Consider the following 14855-nt stretch of genomic DNA (forward strand, 5'->3'; position numbering starts at 1 on the left):
TCAAATAGCCTACAGAGGTGTGACGTAGATAATGTGGATTCTCGTCCCGCTCTCTGTATTTAATACTTAATGAGATGCTGTCTGCATGTTTGTAAGTGGCTCGGGCAGAAGGAAAGTTATTACTACTGATCAATCTAATCCCTGTCTATAAAACTACAGTATGTTGTACTTTGAAATGTCCTCACTGTAAGATGGCTGTGACCATGTGGCCATCTTGCAGTGAGGACATTTGAAAAGTTAATCAGTTGTAGAAGTACATCCAATAATTACTTTCTGAGAGTTTCATTAGATCTGTCCACTTGTTTATGAGGTATTTTGCTAACAAACAGACAAACAAACCCCCACACAGAAGGAAAATCATTATCGCCCCTCACGGGTGATAACAAACTGAATGACGGTGGCTCTGATCTGATCTGCGCAGCAAAACGCCGAAGGGTTTCTAAAAACTTTATTCACAAGTTTGATTTACAAATGATCGTCTCACCCAGATGTTTTTATTCAGACCAGTTGTTTGATTTGATACATAAAACAGTTTTACAAATAACATTTCAAAAGCAGAACACATTTGATTATTTTTGCAAAGCAAAATTTTACTGCTTCCTGTCCATTTGCAAAGCTGACACGCTGAAACAGACGCCTTTTATGTTTACTGTATGTTCCACCAGTTATTTGCAAGCGTGTGCATTGATGTTTATTAGTGTGAGTGTAGTCAGACAAACTGAACACATTTCCCCCTCTCTGACAAGCATGTGATTTCTGCATCGTGCTAATGAATCATTCAGATCCAGTGAGTTGTTGCATATTGAATGTGTTTTCTTTCCTGCTGCTCACACACACACACACACACAACTCTTTGTTATGTCTATGTAGCTCTCGGCATGGTGAATCACACTAGGTCATAGCTCAGCTTGAGATAGTCACCGTCCGAGAACCTCAACGTATGCATAACACCACAAGGCGTTAATGCGTTGAACAAACCAGACTGTTGAAGCAAGAATCTGGCCCCCGGACCAGCTGATCTTTCAAATGACCTCAGTTACTTTCAGGCTTTCATTGTAATCCAAACCTGATAAGTGTTTTGCTTGGATGAGGTTTTTCCATCTTGGGAAAGTTAATTATTTTAGCGGCCTCTTCTGACTTTGCTTTTTGGTTTCCTTTGAGATGGATATGCTTCCTGTAAGCTGACGTCTAACAGCTAAAATCTCCACTGCTTCAAATAGCATTCAGACAAACTTCAAACTACAAAAATAACTCTGCATCCTCCAAAAGTTCATATCTGACCCTGTCAAGAACACTTTCAGGATATTTGACAGCTTTAAATGCCTCCATTGATCTCCACTACTTGTGATATATTATGGATCAAATATATATATATTTGATCCATAATTCAAAGTTATAGTTCATCTCTCGAAGTGGGATTCTTCTGTGGAAAGGTTTTGAACAGTTAATATCTTACCTGTTGTAGATAGCATTAAAAGGTAAATGAACTGCTTTAAGATGACCCTAATCCATTTTTAGCCCCACTTGGATTAGCCATTAGCTCATCTATTGGTCCAGAATTAAACACTATTTATCCAAACTGAGGGCATCCACACAGCTATCTACAGCAGGTAAGATATTAATTGTTAACTCGAAGCATTTGGAGAGTGCAAACCTCCACCAAGGACATTGGATCAATACAAAATTATAGCCATGAGCTGGATCACCCCGAAAATTGAATCACTTGTTTTTTGTGACAATCCTGACACTTACTGAAAATTTCATCAAAATCTGTTCATTGGTTTTTAAGTAAAATTGCTAACAGACAAACCAACACTACCGAAGGCATGACCTCCTTGGCAGAGGTAATAATTTTTCTCAGAACTTCACTTCAAGAGATCTGAACTGTCCCTTTAAGCATACGGGCTCAGATAACGCCCGGCTTTCGATACATTTGTAACGGTAAATGATTTAGAAGTCTAGATATCTCACTGAAATCCTGATTTACTGAAAAGTTTATTCATGCATCGATTAAAAGCAACAATGGTTTGAAGAGAATCCAGCCCTTCTACATCATACTGATTGCTGGTTGCTACTCAAGAACAATAATATGTGGTTAGTTATCTGGTTTCCCCTGTTTGGGGTCAATGGGGGGCATGTCACACAAAAGGTGGGCTTTGAGATGTTCTTCTGTTTGTTGTTGGTCTCTGTTATTCAAAGCAAGTGTGCGAGAGTCTAATGTGACCTCCTTTTCATTCTTAGGCAGCAAAGGAAAGGTGTGTCCTTTCAGATACTGGATGTCCCTGCACTGATCACACATCAAGGTGTATTTTGGTCCGCTCTGCTTTCTGCACAGTCTTTGCAGGAATGAACAAATGTACTCTGTGATACGAGGCCTTTTGTGTTTTCACACACAGAGGGTTCATTTCATTCTGTCCCACTGACATGTCTGCAGGCCAAAAACTGTTTGAACATCTTCAATTTTATTGCATTCATTACGGAGGGGATTTGTTGTGCAGATGGTGAGTTTGTGTTCGGTGTTAGAAAAGATAATTGGAGACACGGTAATTTGGTTATAGAAAGGACAATTAACGTTTTACTGTGTTTTTTTTTTTATAAGGGGAAAAACACAATGATTACCTGTCCATGAGTTGAAAAGGTTGTGCAGTTTGGTTCAAACTTGGGTCTGTAAATCTCAGTCCTTATCCATTGTGGAGGTAAAGATTACCAAAACTCATACTGGGTTGTGATTGAGGGGTAAATTGTACTGAGCTGTGTTAGTTTTTGCTGCTCATGTTTAATATATTGGATAGTTGGAATAACTGAGATCTGAGACCAGAGTTGCACAACTCTAATCTCTAATAGTTTGGTCAGCCTTATATCCTGGCATCATTTAGAGCAGTGGTTCCCCAACTTTCCAACTCACAGTGGTGTCCTGACAGAAACTTTGGAAACCACTGACTGGAAGTTTGTTGTTTGTTTCAAGATTTTACTTCAACATTTATTACATCCTGAAAGTGGGAATCTCATTCTTTTTATTACTGCTCACTTCCTAAAGCTCATGTGATGTTTTTGTCTTTACTATTGGCAAATTACATGAGCTACTGAACAGATTTTAATGAAACCTTTGTAATAATTATAAAAAATTGGGTTGACATACACAACTGATAGACTTTTGGAGTCACCTCAATTCAAGATGTCTGCCAGAGCAAAGTGGTTATAGTTAATACAAAAAATAGCTATAACTCAGCTAGTTTTACAGATATTAGGCTAAAATATGCTCAACATGTACTTCAAATGCTAACAGATCACGTAGGATCTCGCAATATTGCCTGTGATTGTGCGCAATGTCATTTACAAGCTTTGACCAAAACGGCTACAACTCCTTTTTCAACACAAAATGATTTTAGTTTTATATGCTTGCCTGAAAGGTGGTGGGCGGTGTGCATTCCTTCAAGGAATGCCAGGCCTTTATCTTGTAAAAAGTGTTAGTATAAAGCTGTTTGAAGCAAATAAAATGACAGCAAACTGAAATAAACCTTACAAATTTTAGATTAAGCTGATTTGTGATCATTTTCTCTAAATGATTGTGGATTCTGTCCTTGTGACTTTGTGAAATGAATCTAAACTGTAGTTTCTGAGCAGGCGGAGGGACAAACGTTCACTCTTCAACCAACCTACTGAAGCCTTGAAAGGCCAAACAGTTCATACATGTGCTGCAGTTCCTCTGCTGCTGTCCTTGTCGTTCCTCTAAACTAAAGCTACAAGTTCTTGTCTGACTCAGATGATACTGGGTGGAGGCTCTGGGAAAGCATATTCTCTCTATATTCACTCTAGGATGAGATCATTATCATTATTTACTCCCTTCAAAGACTTTCTGTCACAGAAACAACTTCAGCTGTTTTCCTCTTTTCAAAATGCCCCCAAAATATTCTGAATTTGGTCAACAACGTAAGCTTAGGCACTTTAGTTGCTTGTTGTGCTGCCGGCAGACGGTGTGATCGGATCTTTAATCTCCAGCTGTACTCTTTTAATTGCCTCATATTCCCACAGCACACATTGCAACTGATTCAGTACATCTCTAATATTTACAGAGACAAAAAAATGTGCCTCCTCCTCTTTCTTAAGCTTCTGTACTTTTTTTTTCTGTGTTTTGGGATGTTTAAAGGTTTGTCCGAGACGTTAGCTGTGCTGCGGTGCATCAGCTTTAAGAGTTTATATCACAAGCAGCAAATAGTTTCCTTGCAACGCTTCGGGGTTGTGGACAGTATTTCCAAAAGCGGCTGATAAATGGAGCTAGCTTGGTGTAACTTCTGCTCATGGCAACGCTTTTAATTTGCTCAGAAACAAACAGCTGCTTTCAACTTGAAGTTAAAGTGAACTGAAAGAAATCTGAGACGAAGTGATGCAACGAGCAGAGAACATGGAGAGGATTAACAAAATGACCCCTCAGATGTTGAAAGTGACTTTGTTTTTGTTTTTTTATTAACATCTGTGCTCGATGTTAATGCTGCCAAATAACATTGAAGTGAGTTCGCTAAATGCTTGTCTTTTGGCTCTGTTTTCAGTGAAAAACACATGTAAATTTGTGCACAAACAGTGTGAAGAGTCGGAGCTCAGCACTTACCACAGACCACCTCTTCCTGTTTGCTTAAGTGTCATTTCTGATAAAGATTCTAATCATGTCTCCTCTATATCCACGTCAGCTCGACAAGATACAGCTCTAAAAGTGTTCCTTATTTCGAACCTCTGTGACACTTTCTGCTCATTTTAATTAAAGGCCTGGTAGTTCTTGAACATGACCCGCTGCCTTTTCTTGCCAGATTTCTAGACTAAGATCACCTTATGATGAAGTTGTACCTGTTTTTTTTCAAACCTGGGAAATTATGTTCCCAGTCTCATGTAACTGAATTATGACTATATTTGTGTTTTCTAAGGTCCATTGGCTGTAGCAGCCTTCGTGGATTGGATGAGCTACAAAAGTTAATCGCTTGTACATCTAATGACTATTTCCTGGAAGTTTCGTTAAAATTTGTCTAGTGGTTCATGAGATATTTTACTAACAAACGGAGTTGACGCCAAAAAATTTAAACAAAGATTTATATCAATTTGTTAGCTCTCAGAGAATGTGTTGGGGATCAGTCTCAGCTACTGCCACACCAAAGTTTAGGTCAGTATCTGTAAAACTGACTGAGTTATAGCCATTTATTTGGTTTTTTTTTTTATGGCTTGACTGTGGTGGCCATCTTGAATTGAGTCCAAAAGGTAATCAGTTGTGGAGGTACATCCACTGATTACCTTCTGGGAGTTTCAGAAAAATTCATCCAGTGGTTTATGAAATATTTTGCTAACAGACAGACACAGGCAAAAAGCCTTTCGGTGACAGGCGATAAGAACACTTTGAATGAAACATCTTAGATACAGGTGAAGTGATCACGTGTGGAGGAAGATGGGGAGGAAATGAGAGTTTTTGAGGTCATTACTTGTACCTAAATGTAGTCTGTTTTATAATTTGGTATGTTTGTGCTTTCATAGGTCTGTTTTTATATTACAGCAGAGAGATTAAATCCTTCCCAGTCAGAGTTTTAACTGTGTAACTGACGCCGTTAAAAGACTCCCGATTCATTGCAGATATTTTAACAGGACACAAAGAGATGTGAACTTTATCTCTGAGCTGCCATACAGATTTTAATCACCATGCCTGGCCTTTTATTGTTTGGTCAAAGTCTAAAGTTGGTGCATACCTGTTCAGCTGTTTACCTACGCCGCCTCTGCCTCTGCAGGAGAAACCCGTTGATCGTCTTTCAGGCCGTTCTAGGTGTGGCCTTCTCGTTGGTCGGCTCTGCTCTTCCCTCCCCCCACGCAGCCTTGTCCAATCCCTGTCACAAGCACGACTCACCTGAAAGGATTTGCATACCGATCGCTGATTGGCCAGGTGAAGGCTCAGCGCTCCGGGCCTCTTCTACCAATGGCGACAGCGCTGCGTGACTCATAGGGAGAGAACAAGTTGCTTCACTACACTTCTCCTTTTTCTGTTTCAAACAGCAGCCATTGCATTGTCTTGTTTTTTTTTTTTTTTTTTTTTCCCCCTCCTGTTGTCCAGTTTTGTTTTGTCACTGTGAGAAAGCGGTGTGGATCTGGTTAGTCCTCATCGTTTAGGCACCGCTCTCCTCATCTGAATNGAAAGGATTTGCATACCGATCGCTGATTGGCCAGGTGAAGGCTCAGCGCTCCGGGCCTCTTCTACCAATGGCGACAGCGCTGCGTGACTCATAGGGTGAAAACAAATTGCTTCAGTACACTTCCCCATTTTCTGTTTCAAAAAGCAGCCTTTTCATTTTCTTTTTTTTTCCTCCCCTCCTGTTGTCCAGTTTTGTTTTGTCACTGTGAGAAAGCGGTGTGGATCTGGTTAGTCCTCATCGTTTAGGCACCGCTCTCCTCATCTGAATACGTCTTGGATTATCCCAGTTTCACCTCTTGTTGTTTGTTTTATCTTTTATTTTCAATGGTTGCTGCGATCGACACTCGTTCAATTGCCAAAATGGATCTTCTTGTCATCCGAATCCTGAGTCTTTGAGGTCAGTGATGAATAATTCTGCTCTTAACTTGTTGCTTGTTTGACAGTTTTGGAGGTGAAGGTGAAACAAATACCTAAAAATTATTTTATGCGAACTTTCTTGTCTGCTTTCGTGTATTAGGAGTTAAATGAGTGTATATTTGGGGAGCTGTGCTTTAGGAGATACAGAAAGGGGCCTTTATTGACACAATGTTCTTTGACTTTATTGCATTTTCAGTAGCACACCTTGTCAGATCAAAGGTTTCTGAAAGGAGCTTTAACAAGTTATTCCAGTTCAACTGAGGCATATTTTTCCCCCCACATTTCACTTTTCTCAGCCCCAAGTCTGTATCCACTCTTCTTCATAGAAATCTAAGAACAATCTTAAACTTTTTGTTATCACAGCAGCGTAGTTTGAATGAATTATGCTGTTTTACTACAATGTACTTTATACTATTATGCTATACTATTTTTAAAAGACATTTTGACAGTTCATAAGATAAAGCAGTGAGTTGGACGTTTTGCACCTGCCAATTTAAGATGGGATCAAAACATTTATTTTACTGATGCATCTGTGTGTTGCGTTTCTTTTACAAAGTGTTGCCTTATAAGGGGTGTTGAAACAAGGGCGGGAACACAGTTTTGCAAGCTGCTGGCCCAAACCCACATGTATTTTTCACAGTGTGGTAATCAGTAATTATACACCGCGTTGATTTTCTTCTATAATTGCCAACCAAATGCTGTACTGTCATTTTTAAAAAGGCGAATTTCTACATTTGTGGGCAGAAGTCCCCTTTTTGTTTATGCTTTCAGCGCCACCTCTATGCATAAAGTCAGTCATGCACTGCTTCATGCATCAAATCCTCAGTTCTCTAGAACAGAATGCCGCTCATCTAGTAATGTACAAGTTTTATCATTTCTGCTCGCTGGAAAGTTTGAATCTGAAGCAGTTTATTTTCTCTTTCATGCAGATTTACACTGACCTTCCTTAATGTTTTTTTCTTCCTTTTTTTTAATGCCCTTCTAAGAATAAATTTTTTTTTTTTGCTTAATGTTATTGAGAGCTTGTTTCTAAAAGTTGCTCTGTGCAGCAGAGATAAAAGCTTGCTTCCTGTTTCACCAGAAACCGAGTCTGCACTTTGTGGACCACATAAGACACAGCGTGCAAGCTGTTTTACAGGAAAAACAACCCCAAAAAAAAAAACTGTTAGGAGTTTGCATTGTTTAAGACAGATTTTACTCTGAAAGCTTTTCAGAGCCAGTGTGGAACATTTGCATCCAACATTTGCCAGCCTTTTCCAATTTTACTTATTCGCAAAAAAAGGCATGTGAGGCATGCATTTTTTATCAGTTTGGCATTTAGAGCCACTTTCAACAGATCATTTCGAAAGATACCGAATAAAACTCACTAGAGTTAGTTGCTGAACTTGTATTTGATGTTCATTTTACTTGAAACTGAACATCTACGTGTTTTCCTACAATCTTTAGTGTCAACACGTGATGCAGTGAGTGAAAGACTGTTGTTGAGGTATGAGTTTGCATTTGTCCTAAATTTCTCCTCTTTTTCCCACCCTGATTTGGATTGTAAATGAGGCCCCCGTGGCTCAGTGAATGAACCTGTACTGTAGCTGCTGTTTTGTGACTGGATGGCAGTTTCAGGTTAGCTCTTCTTTCAGCACCAAGTCAACAAGTCTTAGCCTGTAATTAGATTATTAGGCTTGGGCAAGATGACTGAGACATTGCAAGAAAATGGCATGACAGGAGCGAGGGGAGGCGTGGTTTGCTGCATTACTCCAGCTTTGGTATGCCGAGGTGCAGATGTAAAAATGGAGGGGCTGTGCATTTTGTTGCGCTGGTACACGCTTTTAAAAGGCACAAACAGGTTTTTACGATCAGGTGAAAACTGTTTGTTATGCTTTGACACAGACCAACATAAGTTTCACACTGTGAGATGTTCATCGCCAGAAATACACCAGGAAAGAATTAATGTCTCATGAGTATTGGCAGCAGTGATGTTTGTTAACTAAGTCTATTAATAATAGCTCTAAACAAAACTTAATTAGTGATGCTTAGTTAGAGACAATCTACATCTTTTGAAGGGTTATAAAAAAGTTATTAACAATAATAAGTTTTTATCTTTTTGTTAAATCAATTTGGGGAAATGGAGTTTATTTTTGACCAGAATGACACGCTACACTTTTACACTGCAGTCAGTTCCTCACAACAGGGTTATTCTGGCAGGAATTGTATGATATATCTGCTAAAAGTGACCTGCTACAGCTAGCTGCCACTGCTGCTCTTTTTGCTTTCTAATAAACTCAGAATTTGTTGTAAATAACTATGTGATGTGAAACTGACAACAGTGTAAAGTTTTATTTAAATAAATAAATAAGAAAATCTTTAGCATGAACCACTATGAGGCTTTTGCTACTGCGGCTGTTTTAAGACGACAGCAATCCACAATGGCTAGTCTTTCCCCAGCTCAGACTAGCCATTAGCTTGTCAACTTTGTCAGAAATAAAACTGAGGTCATTCAAAGAAGTTTCTACTACAGCTAAGATATTAATTGTTAATAACCTTTCCACAGAACCCCACTTTAAAAGATTCACGCTATGACTTTAACGCAATAGAATACAACAATCAGTTACAGCATTTCAACCCCCTGCTCAACATTTAGGCCACTTATTTATACTTTACTGCCTCTGACCAGTAAAAACAACTACAGGCAGTGTTCTGATGGTGTTTTGGACAAGTTACAAATCATTTCAGACCCTGTTGGTTGTGAGTTTTGGGGGTTTAAAACCTCAGACTCTTGTTCTATAAGCCCTTTCTGATCTGTTTTCTAGCAGGGCATGGATGTGAACCCTTTGCCATCAAAGGCTGTGTGAATGATTTAATATCTTAACCCTCTCAGGCTCAAATTAAGTTTTAGTAACAGGAAAAATCAGATATTTGGGGAAATTATTATCTGAGTAAAATAAGGCTCATAAAATATGAATGTGGAGTAATTGGGTATATGCAATTCGCTGTTGCACATCTGCAACGTCTGCCTTGAGAGGGTTAAAATGCTTAAATGCTTGGCATTGAATTGTAAAAAGATGAGGAACTTTATCCACTGTAGATGTCAGTGTTTTTGTGTTGATTGGGATTGGTCGATTTACATGAAACTAAAATTAGACCATTATTTCCATGATTAGTTTAATCAACTAAGTCATGGTTGATCAGTCATAACATGTTGGTTATGTTAATAATTATTTCCCTGTGGTGGTGTATTTGCAAAATAAGGGCTTGTCTTTTTTCAGCTCTCGTTGTCAGGTGACTCCTTTTTACCACTACCCCTGATTCTTCCCAGTTACTGACGCTGCTGCAGAGAACCACTGGACTCATAGTGAAACCAGTTGATACACGTCTCTATTTTCCAGGCTCACTTTTTTTTCCATTTTTTTAGTAAACCTAGATGTGGAAAATGTTCATATGAAAACACTGTCTGTTTTCTATTGCTCAGGTTTACAACATTTTTCCACGTCAGGCCCTGTTTTTGAAGCAGTTTTAATTTCTGTCTGGACTGGATGGAGGCCCAAAGGTTGCAGAGAGAGAACTTGTGACGGGAAGTTTGAATTCCTGTGACGAGATGGGAAAATCTGGGTGGGGAAAGTTAATGTGTTACTCTCTCCTCTGCTTTAATAGCTACTGTGCCACTGAGCAGGGCCCATTCTGGTTTTATTCTTCAGGCCCATTGTACATTTATGCAGCAGGTACTCAGAAAACCCTCCCTTGATAAATATAATGAAATTGAGCAACTGTCTCTTTATGTTGCAACTCTCTCATAGTTGGAGCATGCTGAGACTGGCTGCTTGTTCTACAGGAGTTGTGATTATCACATCTGAAGACACCTTTTCTATCTCTTTAATACAGATAGCTTTATTTCAGTCCTAAATTATGTCATGATTTTTGACTTGCATCCAAGAACCAATGGTGATTGTTTTATTCTAGTAAATCTTTGCCTTCGGGCTTATTTCCTAGGATTTGAAAAAGCTTATGTTGTAGTAGTAGTAGATGTTTCTTTATTTTATTTTATTTTTATTTATATTTCTGGTCCAGTTTTACAGAGCGAGGTATCTGATCACTTGACAGGAATTACCAAGATAATATTGTGGATTAAAAAAAAAGAAGTCTGCAAATAAATATTTTAAATCTTCTATGAAGGAATGCATATCACCTGCTACATTTCATGTCAGAGTTTTAAAGTGTGAGGATCTTATGTTGTAGCCATTTTGGTCAAACGTTGAAAAGAATTCAACTCTCAGCTACTACCACATCAGATTTTAGCTCAGTATCTGTTAAATTTACAGATTTATAGCCATTTTTGATTAGCTGTAGTGGCTATCTTGAACTAGAAAAACACACAAAAAAATCAATCGTAGGTGTAAATCCAGTTATTACATTCAATATGATGAGATATTTTGCTTACAGACAGTCACATGAACACACACACCCATGCACACACCCAGATACAGTGAAAAACATGATCACCTGCCCTTTGTTTTTTGGTGGTGGACAATAATGGACGAAAAATACAAAGTGGAAAATTATAACTCAAATAAAAAAATAAATGACCTGTATTTTGAAAGGGAATTTATTCGAGTGGACCAGAGATAAAATATGAATTACTTGGCTACTTGTTATTATTAATTATTTTATCAATGGGATGTAAAACATTAGATGATTTTATAGTGATGACGTTGAACAAACTGTGCCATTTAAAAACATCTAATGTCATGTTTGGATAAAGACTCGCTGTAATGCCTCGTTATTACCGCCTTAAATTCAAGAGGAACTGTGAAAGATGTCACTGCTCGGGTTGTACTTCTCCTTCTTCTTTTTGTGTGTAGTTAACGTTTTATCTGAGGAGGTGTGGCCAGGTGCATAGGAGGGAAAACATCCATTGAGCTAAAGTTGGTGAGAGACAGGAGCATTGTGTTTTAAGACAAAGAGATTCAAAGAAAACGAGCATGCGGAGGATAATATGTGGAATATCAGGTCACACCTTTTGGTACCTGACCTAGTTATGTAATGTTCCACGCTGGTCAAAGTTTCTTTCTTCTCATAACATGGCTGCAGTGCTGGATTGAGCCACTGAGGTCCATGCCTAATGCTGGAAAGTACCTCAGCATTTAGATTTGGAGGAACTGTCTTTTGGATGTTGCACTTTACTGTATTTAGCACATTTATAGGGAAGTAAATTATGTTTTACTCTTCTTAATTATCGGTTTTTGCTATTAGTAGTTATTTGTAAAAGTGAAATTATATAACAAATGGAATGAACAATAAAATGCCCTATTGTCCCATAGGCGTTTTTTGAAGATTTCATTGCAAAACAGTTACTTATTGTAAACTAGAGAAAGCGCATTTTCTGTAAAAATGCATAATGAATGCTGAGTGCTGACTTTGCGTTGTTAAAGCTAAAAGAAACAGAATGCTACCTAAAAAAAAATTAAAAAAATAGCAAAACTCTAGCTAAAAGCTGAATTAGCTCTGTACCTTCTCTGCCATTATTCACACTGAGATAACTAAAGAGTGAAAACATGGCTTCTCATAGATGTCAAGAGTGAAAACTTTGCTTTTGTTTATAAATGACAACATTTATACGACACACACACAAACTACCCTCTAACTGCAGTTTATACAACTTTTATTTTTATGCCTACTGATGGAATGAAATATTTCTACACTTCGGTAACATGGAAATCGTGTCTCTTGATAAATGTTTCTGTCAAAAGTTGTTCACAGCATTTGTGTGGGTGGTGTAGGCAGGTTTGAAATGCAAGTTTATTTCATTTCAGATAAAAGCAGCATGCAGAACATCAGAAGGAAAAAATCCATCTCAGGTCTCTGCTGGGCTCTCTCCTCAGTTAAAACAGTCATTTGGGACTGAATTGTAAACACAGAAATATGATGCATTTATATATTTTCTGGATGACAGTTGTTTTTTTTTTGTTGCTTTATGTTGGGGTGGCCTAAAATCCCATTCATGGTGTTGTGTTGTTCTTTCCAGTTATTATGGGTCCCACCCTGCATGAGGTCACATCATGCAGAAATCTTCTCCTTTGCATGAGATGCTCGTGAACCCAAAACTGACATAGTAAGTGTGAAGTAAGTTTTAGTTTGTGTCCTCTGCCAACTCTCGTATGCTAATTCAAGCAGAATGTTGTATTTCTTGGTACAAAGAGCCGTTCTGATCCAGGCACAGAAAGAAATTGATTTCCCACATGGTTTTCGGAGGTTTTTGTTCCAGACACCCAGCTGCAGTGGTGTCTGTGTCTGGAAGCATCAGCAGCAGATTCCCATCTGGAAAACTAGCAATGCCCATGAATCCTGCACTCAAATTATGAACCGAACATCTGTGTGGAAAGATTTTAGTTTTAGTTTTAATACAGCTGGTAGAACAGTTTATTTATCTGTTCGTTTTCATCCTCGACCTTTACTCTTTCTTGGTTCAGTCATATGAAATTGCACTTTTTTCTTCTCAGCACCTTTTTCTGTTAATTGCTACAATGTCAGACTTTTTATGTAGTTTCCAGTTGCCCTATATTAGCAATTTCCATGCATAATAGTGCCCTGTTTGTGAATATGTGCAACAGCACAAGGTTTGATGCATACAACTATACAGTCTGTTTTTTATGTATAGACATTATGTCAATGCTTGCATACAAAAGACTTAATTTAGAAAACAATAATCAATGTATATATTTGCCTATGAAGAAAATCTATATAAAACTCCCGCCATTTTAGTTTTCACTGTTTAAGCCTTTCTTTATTGATCTCCTCTTATGTAAATAAATAATTAATTCTTTTTTTAAGCTTTGCACAACAACTTGAAACTGTTAGCAAGCTCACTTCACAATGTATGTTTTATTTATTATGTGAACCATGTTTACATTTCTTTTGCACCCTATTTTTGAGTATATATGATAAAAGTAGTTGTGGATGATCCCTGTATAGTGTAAACTTTTTGTACAGTGAGTCACAGTGTCTTGGACAGAAATACTTCCACAAAAATGCTAAACAATTCCAAATATTCATTTTGAACTCCATCCAGGAGTAGCGTTTTAGTGTGCTTGTAGAAACAGTTTTAAAATCCATCCAGTCTTCTGCTTGTGCGTGTCTCAGTATGCTTAGTCCTCGGCATGTCCTCATAAACATAATCGTCCTTTGCTGAGCTGAATGAGGCCCACCTGCTCTCTTTTTCCCGTACCACAGGGCCTATTTTACAGCCCTCTCCCTCTGTGTGTTCCTAAGCAACAGCCACTCCTTGTTTACCTTTGCGTTTTTGCATTGTGATTCTCGTCAGGATAACAGAACCCCAGCCCCTCAGGAGACAGACTGTCAGGCCTCTTTATTCAAAGTAGCATCCAAGTGAAAACTAATTGTTTACATGGGCCCGCCATGCATTTATCTTTATGAAAACCTTCAAGTTCAAAGCCATTTTTACCAAACTCATGGTCTTATTTTGTGTTTGCACTTCTTCTGCCTCACATGTAATTATGACAGATCCTTGACATGGTACCACCATGTAAATATTTTGTTATACAAACCTCACAGAACACTTCTGTCTCTAACCGGGTACTTTATTGTCTTCATCTCCATGCCGCACTGTCCTCATCGCTTGGCTATCATAAACAAGCTTATTTCATAAAGCTCCCTCAAATATTGACCCACTGAGGCATACTGCCTTTCTCCTTTCTGCGCAGGCCTCAAACACTTCTCCATATTGGTAAAGTAAGCCTTTGTTTGATGTAGGTTACAGCTGTTTGAACTAAATTAAACATGCTGGTGTTAATGGAATTTCCTAATTACTGCTGAAGAAAACGTATAAATGGGTTCAAGCACTTGATGTTGTATTACAGAAAAAAACATGCAGTCCCACAGCACTTACAGTCAGAACTTCATATGCTGCAGTTTAATTTACTCACAAAGCTTAGATGTTTCCCTTTGTATTTAAAGGATTTTGATATGTATTTTGACATGCAGTGACTCTACACTTCTGCCTTTAGATTGCAGTTTGCATGTTTACTGGCTTCAAGATTAGATGGAAACATTGGCAAGTGACACCTTATACCATACTAACCCAGTATCTAATTGTGTGAAATCAGATAAGTTGTCTTGAAGGGGCTAAGCTGTCTCAGTGAGAGAGATCCTATCAGTGAGGCTCTATGAGGGCTCAGGCGGGAAGAGCTGATTTAGTTATAATAATCTGTTGAAGTGAAACGTGATCTGCAGAAAGTTGAAGAGCAGTTCTGAAGCTGAGGACCATCATGTT

At 38.3% G+C, this 14855-nt stretch overlaps 1 protein-coding gene across 3 annotated transcripts in view; it reads left to right on the forward strand.

Moving 5' to 3' along the window:
- Positions 1–14855, forward strand: part of elf1 (E74-like ETS transcription factor 1) — a 40120-nt gene that overhangs the window by 5152 nt on the left and 20113 nt on the right. Inside the window, exons 1-2 of one of the 3 annotated variants that reach the window (XM_017408488.2) lie at positions 6335–6557; positions 12591–12677. The exons of 1 other annotated variant lie outside the window; for it this stretch is intronic. The gene's annotated coding sequence lies outside the window, so the exon portion shown is untranslated. Of the gene's footprint in view, positions 1–6334; positions 6558–12590; positions 12678–14855 lie in introns of those variants that run through there. One more of the 3 variants, XM_017408487.2, reaches the window with a different exon arrangement.

The sequence above is a fragment of the Kryptolebias marmoratus genome, linkage group LG9, assembly GCF_001649575.2.
Source record: "Kryptolebias marmoratus isolate JLee-2015 linkage group LG9, ASM164957v2, whole genome shotgun sequence".
Lineage (NCBI taxonomy): Eukaryota > Metazoa > Chordata > Actinopteri > Cyprinodontiformes > Rivulidae > Kryptolebias > Kryptolebias marmoratus.